This window comes from Abramis brama (genome assembly GCF_963993115.1).
Source record: "Abramis brama genome assembly, chromosome: 4".
Lineage (NCBI taxonomy): Eukaryota > Metazoa > Chordata > Actinopteri > Cypriniformes > Leuciscidae > Abramis > Abramis brama.
In genome coordinates, this window is record NC_139966.1 from 43,459,698 (window position 1) to 43,475,598 (window position 15,901).

At 40.0% G+C, this 15,901-nt stretch overlaps 1 protein-coding gene and 1 long non-coding RNA gene across 2 annotated transcripts in view; both read right to left on the reverse strand.

Annotated features, from left to right (window-relative positions):
- The window catches only part of LOC311082194 (uncharacterized protein), a gene marked incomplete at its 5' end in the record, with an annotated part of 77,672 nt that overhangs the window by 37,966 nt on the left and 23,805 nt on the right, over positions 1–15,901 (reverse strand). The gene's annotated exons all lie outside the window — the stretch shown is intronic.
- Positions 1,155–3,011, reverse strand: LOC311081057. Its single transcript, XR_014605785.1, has 2 exons — positions 1,646–3,011; positions 1,155–1,474 (listed from the first exon to the last, which is right to left on the reverse strand). It is a non-coding gene; the product is annotated as an uncharacterized lncRNA (long non-coding RNA).

The window sequence follows — 15,901 nt, forward strand, 5'->3', positions numbered from 1 at the left end:
ACTTAGATACGTTTTGGAGGGAAAGCTTCACGTTCGTGTTAGCATCGGTAGAACAGAGAGGGATTAAGAAAGCAGGGTAGCTAGGGTGACCACCATGAAACAAACCAAATGTGGGACGATGTGGAACATTTTACCAACACTAAAACATAAACCACCCCTGTGTTTCTGCACCCTTCAGACTGATTACCTTTAAAGATAGTTTTATTATTATTATTATTATATAATGTCTAACTTAATAAAAACATTTGAATTCTGCCTTTCAGCTGATAAAAATTCTTTGTTCTTTAGTCCTTTCCAGAAAACACCATTAGCCTACATCACAATGTAACATAACATGTCTTTATTTGACATGTCATTTAAATTCAACATCACTGAGCCCAAAGGCAGATCACTATTTTATAAACAGATCTGACCAAGTCCAATTAAAATCCAACAAAATAAACAATGAACAAATAAAATATAAAACATGAAATTAGATCATTGACAGTCTTATATATTAAGAATATATTAAACCAAAACTCTCATATTTTTAGAAAGGATGTGAATTAAAACCACCACAACAAGTTGATAAATTCTGTTGAATTAAATAGTTTAATTTAATTAATTATTAATTATTTAACATTATTTTATTTAATGTTTTCTGACAGGAAACACGTGGAACGAATCACCGGTCCACATTTTGATTGACAGCTGTCACAACCTACTAGTGACCGTGTTTACTCCTTTCCTTTCAACCATTGTATAGGATTTTAAAAAAGGCTGTTGTATTTGTACTTCTGACGAAGCGCTGTTAAATAGCCTATAGGTGAAAAAATACACTGCAAAAAGAAGAAATAAAATGCTTTCTTAAAAAGGCAAAAGAATGCATGCACGTTTTCTTAATATAATAATTAAAAACCAATAGACGGATGAAAATGCGGGACATATTCTCAATATGCGGCGTGTGGGACAAGGGGTGAAAATGCTGTGCGGGACAACGCAAAGCAGGGCGGGTGGTCACCCTAAGAGTAGCTAGCAACAGTCCATTCAGCATTTAGTGTCCAGTCCTTTTCTTCTGATGAGGCATGAGTTGACCACAAACCAAGATAATTTTAAGACTAACCCATACACAAAGTATCAAATATATGTAAGAATAACAACTCATTACGCTTGGATGAATGAATGCAATAGTATTTTTTTTTTTATTAAACAATGAGTGAGACAACAAGAAAAAGACAACAAGAAAAAGTGTGTGTGGTCATCAAGTTTATGAATTTCAGGAGAAGTTGAAGAACATCACAACCACTCTCTGTGATGTTCAATGGTGTCATGTTCATTGGTTACAACTAATATTTTATAGATCAGTGGTCATACCATGGTTTGCTGTGCAGCTTTTGGATGCTCCAATCGTTCTGAGAAGGGTTACCAAATGTATGGCTTCCCCAAAGACCAAGAGCGCAGGAAAAAATGGATGGCAATGGTCAGCCGTCAAAACCTGCAAATGACAGGGTCCAGCTACAGAAAACTATGTCATGTAAGTAATGTTCACACAGGTGACATCACTTACTAGCATTTCAAAGGGCATCATATTTGTAAATGTAGAGAATTAAGACTTTTCAATGATATTTGAAGTACAATGGAAACCGACCTTACAAGCCTACCATACCATGTATTTGGCCTCTCCATTCCCGGCACACCGTCCACAGCCTCCAGTCTCCTCTCATTTCAGCAGCCATCGCCAGCACCAGCCGCCACCACATGCAGCAGAGCACAAATCAGTAGAGAAGCGCTGTATTGTAGGTCAATGCGTTTCCCTACTCATAGAAGAAATTAGTCACACTGTTTAATAAACATTTTATTCAACCTTAATGATCCTATAGAAGATTTCAGGCAGTTTCTCTTTTTTTTTTAAATAAAATATTTTACAGTCTTTTATTTCACTTTGTGAAAAGTTTCTGGCTTTGTTCAGGCAAAGATGCACCTTACACTTTTCACAGTAGACATGTGAGAAGAGATTGTTGGTGCAGTGCTTGCATATGTCAGGTCTCCCATGTTGGAAAATGATCAATGCCACCCCATCTTACATAAAAAAATAAAAAATAAAATCACACTGCAGCTTGGCCATTTATGGGATGCTGTTGGATTGATTTATTGAAAGAATACCCAAAATGTATTTTAAGATGGCATTTCAGGCATTAATTAAATCATCAAAATAGTGTGTGGTTGTATTGTGGTGGGAAATATGTAGATTTCATTACAGAAATGTTACATGAAAGTTCAGGGATAAAGCACCCATAAACCTGCAGTATCAAATTTGATACACACATTTTTTGCTTGATTAAACTGTAATATAGAGAATGAATTGTTAGGTAATTATGTATTGTTTCATTACAGAAACTATTCATTTGAAACAATTAGTAACAATAGAAATGTTATTCTTACTGTAACTTCTTGAAAATGAGCAAAGGTTTTCCTGCAAATCGCGTGTGGATGTTTTAATGACGGCGACCATATTAAAGGCCAAAAAAAGCTTTTTAGGCCGTGGGCCAAGTCTGTTTTTCTCCTTTAGTTTTCGATTTGATAGATCTCCTCCAGGGAACTGGTTCATTTTTTATAATTAGCTATATAAATTGTTGTTGAGCACATTACTGCTTGTTTCCAACGTCAATTGTTGCACATTAAAATATAACGTAGATATAATCTCGCTAGCTAACCACAAAATGTTAGCCGGATCAATCAGTCGTCTACCAAGATAAAAAAAATATATAGAATTAAGTTTTGCATATACAAATAAGATAAGTATATGCATTATAAAGGGCCTCTGATAAAATATAGACAGTGGACCATTCAACATTGTTAGTAATTTAATAAACTTACCTCAGAAGTTAGCCTACTCCACGGCCAGCAATGGAAATCTCCACGCGTTGAATGAATTGTTTCGAACTTCCGGGAACTTTACGAGGCTGCATACCCCGGAAGTAGGCGGCAAAAAGCTTTACAACGGAGTCCTATGGGAGTGTCGCCACTCTGTTTTCTCTACCACTCTGATCTGGGTGTCAGTGGTCCTCTTCCTCTCAGCGTTGTGATTGGACACATGGACCTGGACGGCAGTTACTCATACAGGTGAGACATACGGTATTCTACAATCCAGTGCTTCATTATACGTATTGGGAAATACATAACCTTTAAAAAGATTCAAGATTATATTAATTCATTGTTAATAGCTTAAATATCATTGTGTGGACTGAAGAAAACTCAAGAAATAAATGAACCGCTCAGTTCTCTCTCTTTTTCTACTTTTTAGGATGCATGTAAAGATCTACGCCCTGAGATTATCTACAGAGTAAGTGTCATACTATTATGAACCCAATTTCACAGAATAGGGATGTTGTTTTTTCAGTTTGTTCCTATTTCAAATAGATGTGACTTTACAAGAGTCTGAGGATTTTGTTTGATTTTTGTGGAACTATTTGCTTTTAAAATTCTTTTAAAACAAAAGTTGCTTTCTTCTATATAATATAAGCAATAAATGATTCATTTATCATTATGCTTTTAAATAAATAAAATATTATTGCTCCATATTTACAATTATATTTAATTACTGCACATTATTATTATTATCATTTATAAAATGTATGTAATAAAATTTACATTTATTTCTGTTGTTTATTAACGAATGCTTTGGGTCATATATTAAGTGGATATGGATTTTTTTTATTTTTCCTCTTGTATGGCCTTTCTTTACTGAGTGCAACATTTTGTGTCCTGCAGGAGCCAGAGATTCAACAAGGTTTCTTTCCATGGCAGAAACAACGTTTTACTAAGAGGAAGGAACCTGGAATCTGTCACAAAAATCCATTTTCAAGGGGATCTGGAGTGTTTTCCTAAAGAGTGAGATTATGTGTGTTTGTGTTTAGTCGTATTTATGAATGTGTGTAGATTAAGATAAATGATATTGTATATCTGTGCATGAATGTTTCCCCTCAGATCTCCAGTGTTTGATCGCTCCAGTGACACTTTAAGGTTCCACATTCCTCCCAGTGGAACTAAAGGAACAGTGAAAGTGTGTGTTGTTACTCCTGACGACCGTTGTCATGGTAACAGTATCATCACTTACAGTTCCCAGCCCAGCTGCACAGGAATACAGCCCACAGTCTCCTGGAGGAGGTAAGAGCTTTCAGACCACTGGCAGAACAGCTTCCATATCCCATCAGTGCCTTGAGATGAAAACTGCTCATTTTAAGTGTCATGGTCATGGTAATCTAAAGGCATTTTAATCCTGAAATATGCAAGAATGCTATTTATATGGAAAATTAAGGTTTGCAAAGTAATAATCTGCTGAGATACTGTGGAGAAACACATATATGTGAGATTGAAAGAAATGAAATCAGAAGTTAGAGTCATTAAAGGTCCCGTATTATGCCCCTTTTCACAAGATGTAAAATAAGTCTCTGATGTCCCCAGAGTGTGTATGTGAAGTTTTAGCTCAAAATACCCAACAGATAATTTTTTACAGCATGTTTAAATTGTCATTTTTTGGGGCTCAGAAAAACGCACCGTTTTAGTGTGTGCCCTTTAAATGCAAATAAACTGCTGCTGCACGGCACAGGGGGCGGAGCTTCATGAGCTCGTGCTCAGTCTCTCAGGACAATTTCACCTCACGGAATGATGATAATATCAGAAACTCTCAGTAACGGTGTTCATTTCGAGTCGGACAATAATGCCTAGAGTCAGAGTGCTGTATAGAGATGGAACAGGTATAGTTTAGTATTTGTCATGATCTGCTTGTATGTATCCATTATTAATAGCCTACAAGTCTGCTGTTTCGGACCAGGTCCGAATGATGATCAAACATATACTGATGATGAGTTTAATAAAGTTTATTGTACATCACACAAAAGATGAAGTGTAAACACAGTAAGTTATAAGAAGTGCGCAAGTAACTTTACATAAAAGAATTTCGGTAGAGTTGAGGGAGCATTTTCTTTAAAAACAAAATAATTCCACCTCGTCTTCAGCGGCTGCCTCAGATTTCGGGAGTAAATAGAGAGAGCTATGTGGATTAATACATCCAGCCACACAACACCTACAACAAGGAGACATTCTCATCAGGTGATTTGACTAGGGATGAAAATAACAGCGTCTCGACGACATGGCGACAAACACACTCTACAAACGCAACTCGTCTCTTCCTCTTCTCCGTGTGAGCGCAACAAGACCACGCCCCCTTTTTGTGTATTCCTGTGGGCGGAGGTTAGTCAAAAAACTGTTCTAGTGACGTCATTAAAGAAGGAAGTAGAGGGATGTAGTCCAAATCGGCCGTTCGCTGTAGGCGTCTTCTGTTAAATGAAATATCTCGCTTGGCATTGAACTTTGAGCTTTATAATTTTACAGATATTATTTATACTTTAACAACAACATTACACACTAACTAAAGTTTGAAACATGGGATCACGAAGAACGGGACCTTTAAGTAATTTCCTGTATGTTTCATAATACTGAGAGCTGCAGTTTACTGACTCACATGTGACCTTAGACTAGTATTGTTTACATTTTTAGAGGTTCAGAAAGAGCAACCTGCTTGCTGACAGCAAGACCATTCTTAATATTCTGTATTACTGGCTGAAATGGTTAAAGGGGTGGTATAATGCCCTTTTCACAAGATGTAAAATAAGTCTTTCATGTCCACAGAGTGTGTATGTGAAGTTTTAGCTCAAAATACCCCAAATATATTTTTATATAGCATGTTAAAATTGTCACTTTTTGAGGGTTAGCTGTAGTTTGCTTTTATTTTCGGCAAATAATTTTGTCAGCGAAATACCTTAACCAAGTTTAGTGTTTTTGTTCTTACCTCATATTTAAAATATTTAAAACATACAAAATATTTTCTCCATATTTTGAGTCTAATAGTTTATTTCAACTTGTAGGGTCATTAAAAACTAATATCTTCTCTGGACATTACTTTATAAATATAGGTGAATTAGAAGGGTGAATTAATTTACCCTCTCAGACTCCCCATCTAACTCTAAATGATCTGTTTAAAAAAATATATTACACATAACAAAAATAATGAAGAAGTGGCTTTCTTAGAAGATAATGTGCTATTGATCATTCCACAAGCGAAGAGCTCAGGAATACTATTGAGTTGTAGTTTACAACTAGTCTTGTTGCTATAGTCCATACCTTTAATTTGATCACTGTCTGATGGATTGTGTCTCAAAGCATGTGCTGTAATTGTGTGAGTGTGTTTCTCTGTGTATTTGTGATTTTAATAATTATGCTTTTCTGCCAGAATAATGATGGTAAATTTAGTTCTTTGAAGCAGTTCTTCTTCACAAAGGTCATTTGAAGTGACTTTATTAGCAGAATAATAGAGGAAACTATGTCTAACATCAAATACGGCATTGTTAGATTTAGAGCAAACATTGAGTTTTGGAGTTTTTCTTGGTTTCACCCCCTCATTTTGTGTACTTTTTTCACCTCTTAGTAGGAACCTTTCCATTTTGTGACATTTTTGAAGATAGGCACTGATTTATTTTGGCACACATTTCTGTATGTATTGCTCAGTATTTATAAATATAGTATAATGATATTGCAATTAATTAATTAGCTGAGATAAGCCCTATAACTGTAGTAATAATCTGAAATGGACTTGAAGAAAAGCATTGTAAAATGTTTATTTGTTATTAAAGTCCGTGTGAACCGGAAGTTGCAAACGACTTTTCTCCAGTGTTGTGACGTATTTCCCAGTGAAAAGGAATATTGAACAGAGGGCAGGGTTTTACTCTAGCGCTCTTCCTCTCCATCTCTCGCTCATTACAGACTAACGGTTTGAGGGGAGTGGTTAAGCGTTTCTCAAACCAAGCAGTCAAACCTACGTCATCGGAGAAGGAACGCCATTCCAGACCGGAAGTAACTTTTCAGACTTTGATTAAAGATTATGACGGCAAACAATTTTTTTCTGTGTATTAACTTGCACGGATTAATTGTTCACCACAAGACTAGTAATATTCGCTAACAAAGTAAATAGGGTCAATTTTGATTTCAGTTGGACTTTAAACTGTGTTTTGCAGTATACTTATTACATTTATAAAATATAAGATTAGTAAGAGAACAATGCAATTGTGTAGGTACAATAAAATGATACAATGAAAAAAAAAAAAACACTGAAAGCCTTCTACTACAAAATAATTGTACAGTACTAAATAGCTGACTTGTCCTCTCTGTAGGAACTTTGAATGACTGTTTTTACAGTGTATTATAATAAGTGAGTGTAAAGCGCCACCTGCTGTCTGGAGAACAGCTCCACAGTATGGATCTGACAAGATCAGAAGGGTGAGAAATTATATAAGAATAATATTAATGTGGTGATCTCTGACTTACAGGTATAAACAAGACTTTACAGCATCATTTTAATTATAAAGGCTGTGTGTTTGTATGTATCTGAATTGCAGTGGCCATTGAATAGAACAAACAGATTGGATAGTGTTTTACACTCGAAAAATTGATAACAAAGTGCAAAAGATAAGAATAAAGAATAAGCATATTAAAGAAAATACTATGGAAAAAAACATCAAATACTCTGGACGTTCTCCTGTCCTGAAAAAATAATCCCCAACGCTGATCTGAAATGGCAATAAGAGAAATGATTTACTCATGAAAAATCTCATGAAGTTGACTTAGATCTATTAACAGGCAATATTACACTTACCATATGCAAGAAAATATCAAAAACAGACTTACATTGAGTGAGTCCACTGCTGTGATGGCTCCTGATTCTCCTTTAATCTTACAGATGATGGCCTTGGACTCAATCTTCTCCAAAACACACTGATACCGCTGATCTCCCTGTAGACCCGTCACTTTCACCTCACTCATACTCAAGTTCAATGCATCTGCCTTTTTCTGAGAAAGAGAGGTAGGATGGTGTGGAGGTTGTGAGATTCACATGCTGATGTGCAAAAACACTGACTGCTCATAATAATATTTACTGAGACCAGGGCCCAGTAACACATACCAAAACATGCAGACTGTACACTGATGTTTAAGTCACTATAATACTAAACTCACCTTGATGTTCACCAGTAGATCATTGGCCAACTGTATGGTGGTGAATATAGTGAATCTTGGATCAGGTTCGTAGTACAAATGTTCACAGTCCACAGTGGAGTTCCCAACATTCAATCTAAACAAAAGACTACTGCCTCTATAATAAGTATATGAATTTGGTGAGTGAAACCACATATCCTGAGAAAGACAGACATAAATAATATTTATTTAGAATTAATACATAATACACATAGTAAAGTAATGAAACAATCTAAAAAATTTGTTTACTATATGTGTAAATACGGCTGTTTGACCTGAAATTACACTTAAATATACTTGACTTATACTGACAGATAATTCTGAGTATATTTTGTACTCAATCTTTTGATCGAGATTTTCTTAAAATTATAAGGACGTATTCAAAGTATACTTGGCTTGTAGTTGTGTTTACTCTTTTGATTGAGTAGCCTTTTAAATACTTTTTGCACATAGTTTTACATACTGTCTTATAAACTTGCATTGTTTGAAAATATTGATTCAAAAAGAAAACAGATATATTCCTAATTCTGAGTATGTGAATTTTTTGTGTAGTCCACTAGTAGTATTCATAGGAATTGACTTCAAATCTACTTAAAGTACAATTAAAGATATATTCTGAGTATAAAAATTAATACCTAAATAGGAATATATTAGCATACTTAAAGTGCAAAATAATATATGAATAGTAACTATAAGTATGATGTTACAGTTTTTCTGAATTGCTAATACACTAAACCTCATTCTCTGAACCAAATTCCCAATAGCCCAAACCAATTTGTCAAATAAATCACTCTTTCTGTAAAATATTAAACACATTCAGGTAGTTACAGTTTTTCTGAATTGCTAAAACACTAAACCCCATTCTCTAAACCAAATTCTCAATAGCCTAAACCAATTTGTCGAATAAATCACTCTTTCTGTAAAACATAAAAAAAAGTTCAGGTAGTTAAAACACTGTTTTCAAATCTTTCAAATCTCATGCTCTCTTTTTGCAAAACTCTTAACACATTCTCACTCACTAAAACACATTTTGCACTGTGATGTTTCAAAACGCTAACCACAGACAGGCAAAAGTTAAACACATCTTATATGCTTTATAAAAGGATGATCGGTCTTTTGAGTTTGAGTCTATTTTTTGGATGTAGTGTCTAATGAATGATCTGTAGTGTTTATAATATTGACCCACTGTATATATGATTTAAAAGTGTTGTTTGACTTTGAGCACAGATAAAATGGTTTTGAGGCAATTTTTTGATGTTGCCCGATGAGTCAGATATTATCTGAATGTAGTCTGAGTTTTGTGTTTAGGAGTTTGAGAAGTGGGTGACGGTTTTGAGAAATGTGTTTTAGCAATTCAGAAAAACATCTCGGTTACGTATGTAACCCTATTCCCTGAAGGAGGGAAAGGGAGACGTTTCGTCGACGTGCCAACGTAATTGGGATCACTTCCGGGAGCCCTATCCTCTTCGAGTATCTACAGAACGAGCCAATGCACATTGGCGTGCGAGATTTGCATCTCGCGCCCCGCCCCGCAGCGCGGGTATAAACACGGAAACGGATGAACGCTCCTTTTGTTTTGAGATTGTGACGGCCGTACAGCGATGGTCAGCAACCGTGGCGACGGGAGGTAACGTCTCCCGTTCTCTCATTCAGGGAACGAGGGTTAGCCTACATACGTAACCGAGACGCAGGGTTGGGGAGTAACGGAATACAGATGTCACTCACTGTTGGCTGCAGATGCCATATGCCCCAGGAGCCTTTGAAATGATTGATTGGACACGATTGGACACGGGCCTCCGTGAGGTGCGCTGTCATGTTGATCGAGTCCAGCTCCATACCGAGAAAAGAGATCCTCTTCCCAGGGGTGAGTTTGCTCTTTTCCCAGTTGACCCGAAGCCCTAGGTGGCTGAGGTGACTGAGCACCATGTCTCTGTGTTCGCACAACTGCTCTCTCGACTGTGCCAGAATGAGCCAGTCATCGAGGTAGTTGAGAATGCGAACACCATGCTCGCACATGGGAGCAATGGCCGCCTCCGCGACTTTCGTGAAAACATGGGGCGACAGGGCGAGCCCAAAGAATAAGACCTTGTACTGATATGCCTGCCCCAAGTGCGCCCTCTTGGGACCCAGATGTTTCAGAAACTGCTCTTTTATTGAAATTGTGGGACAAAAAGAAAAAGAAGTGCAATATTCTCCGCCCGGCCCTCATCCAGGGGAAGGAACGGTGCTGTGCGTTCACTGTCTCCTGAAGAGCAGTCAGATCCACCTCCGGGTCGCCCGTCTCAGGGTTGTTTGCACCTCCGCTTGCCACCTGGTTTGGCAGCAGCCTACACAGTACGGCACGCTCCACTGGCGGGATATCCACATACCCCTTAGCTGCTCCTCCATTGAGGGTGGTGAGGAGGGAGGAGCCACTAGGACGGCTTCTGGCACTATACGGCACCGTCCACATCCTACTGAGCTCCTCATGCACCTCCAGGAAGAATGGCACCAATCATGTGGAAACCATTGGAAACCAATAGTCCAACTGAGACGGTTCGGGACATAGTGGAGGGTTCCACACAAGCCTGACCTTCTCGGCGGCCCGGGAAAACATAGCTGCCCATTCTGGATCCGACTCTGGGGACTACACTCCCTTAAGGGGGCAACGAGCGCCGAGTCGTCATCTCCAGACTGAAGCTCCCCCTCCGATGCTACGACTGACATCTGATCGTCAGCTGGGGCCTCAAAGGAAACGACTGGTCATCCATGTAAAGGACCAGCGCATTCCTTTGGAGGCTCCACCAGCTCCTATGGATGCGAGGCGTGAGGGGCCCACGGAGATTGCCTCGGCAGGGAAGCCCTCACGGTGATCCTCAGATCACCCTGGCTAAGCGCCAAAGTAGCCTTATTCTGGGGAACAGAATAAGCACTAGATTGGGCATAGGTGAGGGGACTGCACTTCCCTTGAGGTAAGCGAGTCTCGATCTAAGCACAGCAATAATCATGTTCCCACATTCACAAAAGCAGCGTCAGCCTGCTGAATGCCCAAACACGAGAGGCAACTATTGTGGCCGTCTGCTGGTGCCAGGGAACGACCGCACCCAGAAACGCACAGGCTGAATGACATCCTGAAAAGGATGCAGTGTCATGCTCTTCTCTTTTGTGAAGAAATAACTCTTTTTGTGACTCCCACACAGTGCTGAGGCACCCAGGGAATGGCCGCAGTGTACAGCAGTGATCAACGTAGCTTCAACGTAGCTTTGACAGTCTGTGTACTCAGAGACAAACAGGAAGCTCGGCTCCGAAGTGAAAGACAAAAGGTGCGTGTATCCGCTTCCGTGTTTATACCAGCACAGCGGGGCGGGGCGCAAAATGCAAATCTCGCACATCAATGTGCATTCGTTCTGTAGATACTCGAAGATGATAGGGCTCCCTGAAGTGATCCCAATTACGTCGACACGTCGACGTTACGTCGAACGGTTGACGTTACGTGGAACATGACCGACTGAAAGGGAACTGTGTTGATTTAAAAACAAGTATAATGTATAAAACTTAGAAACTAGTAGTTTACTGAGAGTGTACTTCAAAGTGTACTTTCATAAACTAAAATATGTTCTACAAGTATTTAACTAGTAAACTATCAGTATACATATAAGATCACTTGTAGTATAGTTGCAGTAATGAAAATTAGTTGTAGACTAGTTGTGTACTCAAAGTTTATTACTATTAAAACACCCAAATTAAAAGTATAATTTTATACACTAAAAAGTGGGCCAATTTAGTCCCAAGTAGTATTAAAATAATACACGTTCAAGTATACGACGAGTACATTGATATTAGTATTCTTACTACATAAAGTATACTTAAAAAATATACTCTAACTTTACTTAAGTATAGTTAATAAAATTACTTTAATTAATTGTTAATTTATTGTAAGGATGTTGAAGTGCTGTAAGCTGCTAGACTGGCTTTTTGAGGATAAAGCTCACTTTTAACCGAATGCAAGAGTAATAAGCATGTCTTACCCCTGAGCTCAGGTTGTATTGTGTTTGGAGCACTATAGAATCATAATTGATTCTAAAAACAATTGATTCCACAAATTCCATATTGCTCCCTTGAACATTAATCTTCCGTCCACCACTGCATGAAGACATATTTAAAACAATTCAATCAAAAAGCAACCTACAGATTCAGGGAAGGGGAAAGTCTAATATATGGTATAAAATAAAACTATATAAATATTTAATATATAGTATAGAATAATATATTATATTATATTATATTCTATATTATTACATTGTGGCGACCAAATATACCATGAAGATAAACAAATATTTACTTAATAATCATTCTAAATATGTATTTTTAAAGAAAGATTGCTGTGAGGGATATGGGACAGACAATATCTGAATAACTAAAATAATTATATCAGTGGTGGATGCAGAAAATCCCACTATGAAATTTGCAGAGCATTTAGAGGCTATTAGTTGGATAAAAGAGGCTATTACATGGATTCTGCCAGTGGTCTGAAAGCTCTTACCTCCCCCAGGAGACTGTGGGCTGTATTCCTGTGCAGCTGGGCTGGGAACTGTAAGTGATGAGACTGTTACTATGACAATGGTCGTCAGGAGTAACAACACACACTTTCACTGTTCCTTTAGTTCCACTGGGAGGAATGTGGAACCTTAAAGTGTCACTGGAGCGATTAAACACTGGAGATCTGAGGGGAAACATTCATGCACAGATATACAATATCATTTATCTTAATCTACACAGATTCATAAATACGACTAAACACAAACACACAGAATCTCACTCTTTAGGAATACACTCCAGATCCCCTTGAAAATGGATTTTATTGACAGATTCCAAGTTCCTTCCTCTTAGTAAAACGTTGTTTCTGCCATGGAAAGAAACCTTGTTGGGCTCCAGAGAGAGAATCTCTGGCTTCTGCAGGACACAAATGGTGGGCTCATTGAAAACATCATACAGACAAAGACAAGGAAAAATCCCATAATAAAGCACAGTATATAAGTAATTGAACATTTTGTTATAAAAACTAAATCCTCAGCACATGACACTTACTTTGTAGTCCATGTCAGAGAATAGATCTTTACATGCATCCTAAAAAGTAGAAAAAGAGAGAGAACTCTGAGCGGTTCATTTACTTCCTGACTTCGCTTCAGTCAACACAATGATATTTCTGCTAGCAACAATAAATTAAGTGCAAATAGCCTGCCTTCATGGCAAAGGCCATTTATACTAACTCTGGCCACCATTTTCTGGTTGAGCCAGACAAAATGACCAAAAACAATTGTGCTGATAACAGAAGTAGTGGCGCCTTTTTCTGAACTCATTCTTCTCCCTTTTCAGATTGCATGTCAGGTCGGAGAAGCATTTATTTTAAATAACAATCAAGAAAATATTTAAAAAGTGTTATTGTATACTTTTTTATATAAACTACAATACTGTAATGATTCCTGTCTTGTGTTCACCCTTGTCTTGTGTGGACTTTTGTTATTTTCTGTCCTGTGCCATGTTTTGTAGTCCTTTGTAGTTGTTCTTGTTTATTAGTCTCCCCACTAATTAGTCTGTTTCTGATTAACCACACCCCCTTGTTATCTTGTTTGGCTTGTTTGCCTGTGTATATAAACCTCTGTGCTTCAGTTATTGTTTGTCGGTCGTTGTAGCTGTTTACTGTCCTGAGTTCCGTGTTCTGTTTGTTCTATTAAAGTATGCTTGCATATGGATTCTCTGTCCGCTTCATTCCTGCGTCATCGTAACAGAACGACCGACCAAAAAGAATGAATCCAGCAGCATTAAATGGGAATCTCCAGCCAAGTAGGCAGCCACGCCTGATTCTGCTTCCCAGGATGTCTGTCGCCATGTCGCCTGAGTGTCTCCAGCCAAGAAGGCGGCAACGCTTGATTCTGGTTCCCAGGATTGCCGTCGCCATGCCGCCTAAGAGATCGTCTATGGCAGAGATGTCTGCCTTCACGCTTCCTGAGCTTCTTTCTATTCCTGATACCGCGTCTGTTCCTGAGTTTGAGCCTGTTCCTGAACCTGAGCTTCACGTCACGTCTGCCGATCCAGAGACTGTTCACGTCACTTCTGCTGATCCAGAGACTGTTCATGTCACGTCTGCCGATCCAGAGACTGTTCACGTCACGTCTGCCGATCCAGAGACTGTTCACGTCACGTCTGCCGATCCAGAGACTGTTCACGTCACTTCTGCCGATCCAGAGACTGTTCACGTCACGCCTGCCGTTCCAGAGACTGTTCACGTCACTTCTGCCGTTCCAGAGACTGTTCACATCACTTCTGCCGATCCAGAGACCGTTCACGTCACGCCCGCTGAGCCAGTGTCTCCGGACAAGATGGCCGCTGCCGAGCCAGTGTCTCTGGACAAGATGGCCGCCGCTGCCGAGCCAGAGTCTGTGATGGTCCTGCCCAGCTCAAAGCCCTCTTTGCCGCTGGTCCTGTCCAGCTCAAAGCCCTCTTCGCCGCTGGTCCTGTCCAGCCCAGAGCCACCTTCGCCGCTGGTCCTGTCCAGCCCAGAGCCACCTTCGCCGCTGGTTCTGTCCAGCCCAGAGCCACCTTCGCCGCTGGTTCTGTCCAGCCCAGAGCTTCCTTCGCCGCTGGTCTCGTCCAGCCCAGAGCTTCCTTCGCCGCTGGTCCCGTCCAGCCCAGAGCTTCCTTCGCCGCTGGTCCCGTCCAGCCCAGAGCTTCCTTCGCCGCTGGTCCCGTCCAGTCCAGAGCTTCCTTCGCCGCTGGTCTCGTCCAGTCCAGAGCTTCCTTCGCCGCTGGTCCCGTCCAGCACAGAGCTTCCTTTGCCGCTGGTCCCGTCCAGCACAGAGTCTTTTCCGCCGCTGGTTCTGCCCAGTCCTGAGCCTGTCTCCATCCCAGAACCTCAGCCCTCACCAGAGATGGCCGCCGGCATGCCAGAACCTCAGCCCTCACCAGAGATGGCCGCCGACGTGCTTGTTCTTGAGCCGGTGTCTGTTCCTGAGCTGGTACCTGCTCCAGCCTATGACTCCGTAGCTGTCCCCAAGAACATTTTGGGGGGGGGCAGTAGGTCCCGTGATTGGACCATGGAGGCCGCGCCGCCATGGTTTCCTCTTCAGCCAGCTCCGCCATGGCCACCCGAAGGGTCGTCTCCGCCATGGCCGCCTGAAGGGTCGGCTCCGCCCTGGTCGCCTGCACTGCCTGCTCCGCCCTGGCCCTCCCGTACTACTACAGTCTCTAGTCCCTCTTCTGCTCCACGGGCCTGGCCCTCCATCCCGCCCCCAGATCCGCCTCTGCTTCACCACCCTCCTGGACTATTGTTTCCTGAGAGGAGCGTCTGGAATCCGCTCCTTAAGTGGGGGGCTATGTAATGATTCCTGTCTTGTGTTCACCCTTGTCTTGTGTGGACTTTGTTATTTCCTGTCCTATGCCATGTTTTGTAGTCCTTTGTAGTTGTTCTTGTTTATTAGTCTCCCCAGGTGTTTCTGATTAACCACACCCCCTTGTTATCTTGTTTAGCTTGTTTGCCTGTGTATATAAACCTCTGTGCTTCAGTTATTGTTTGTCGGTCGTTGTAGCTGTTTCCTGTCCTGAGTTCCGTGTTCTGTTTGTTCTATTAAAGTATGCTTGCATATGGATTCTCTGTCCGCTTCATTCCTTCATTCCGTCATCGTAACAAATACACTGAGGTGCAAATAGTATCTACCACTATTTGCACTATAAGTATAATTAGCATCTAACTACTATTTTCACTTAGTGCAAATAGCTGCTGCCATAAATTAATCATCTTGACTTTTTCTGAAGATAATTGTTATTTCTCAATAAACAAATATACTGCATTGAATAG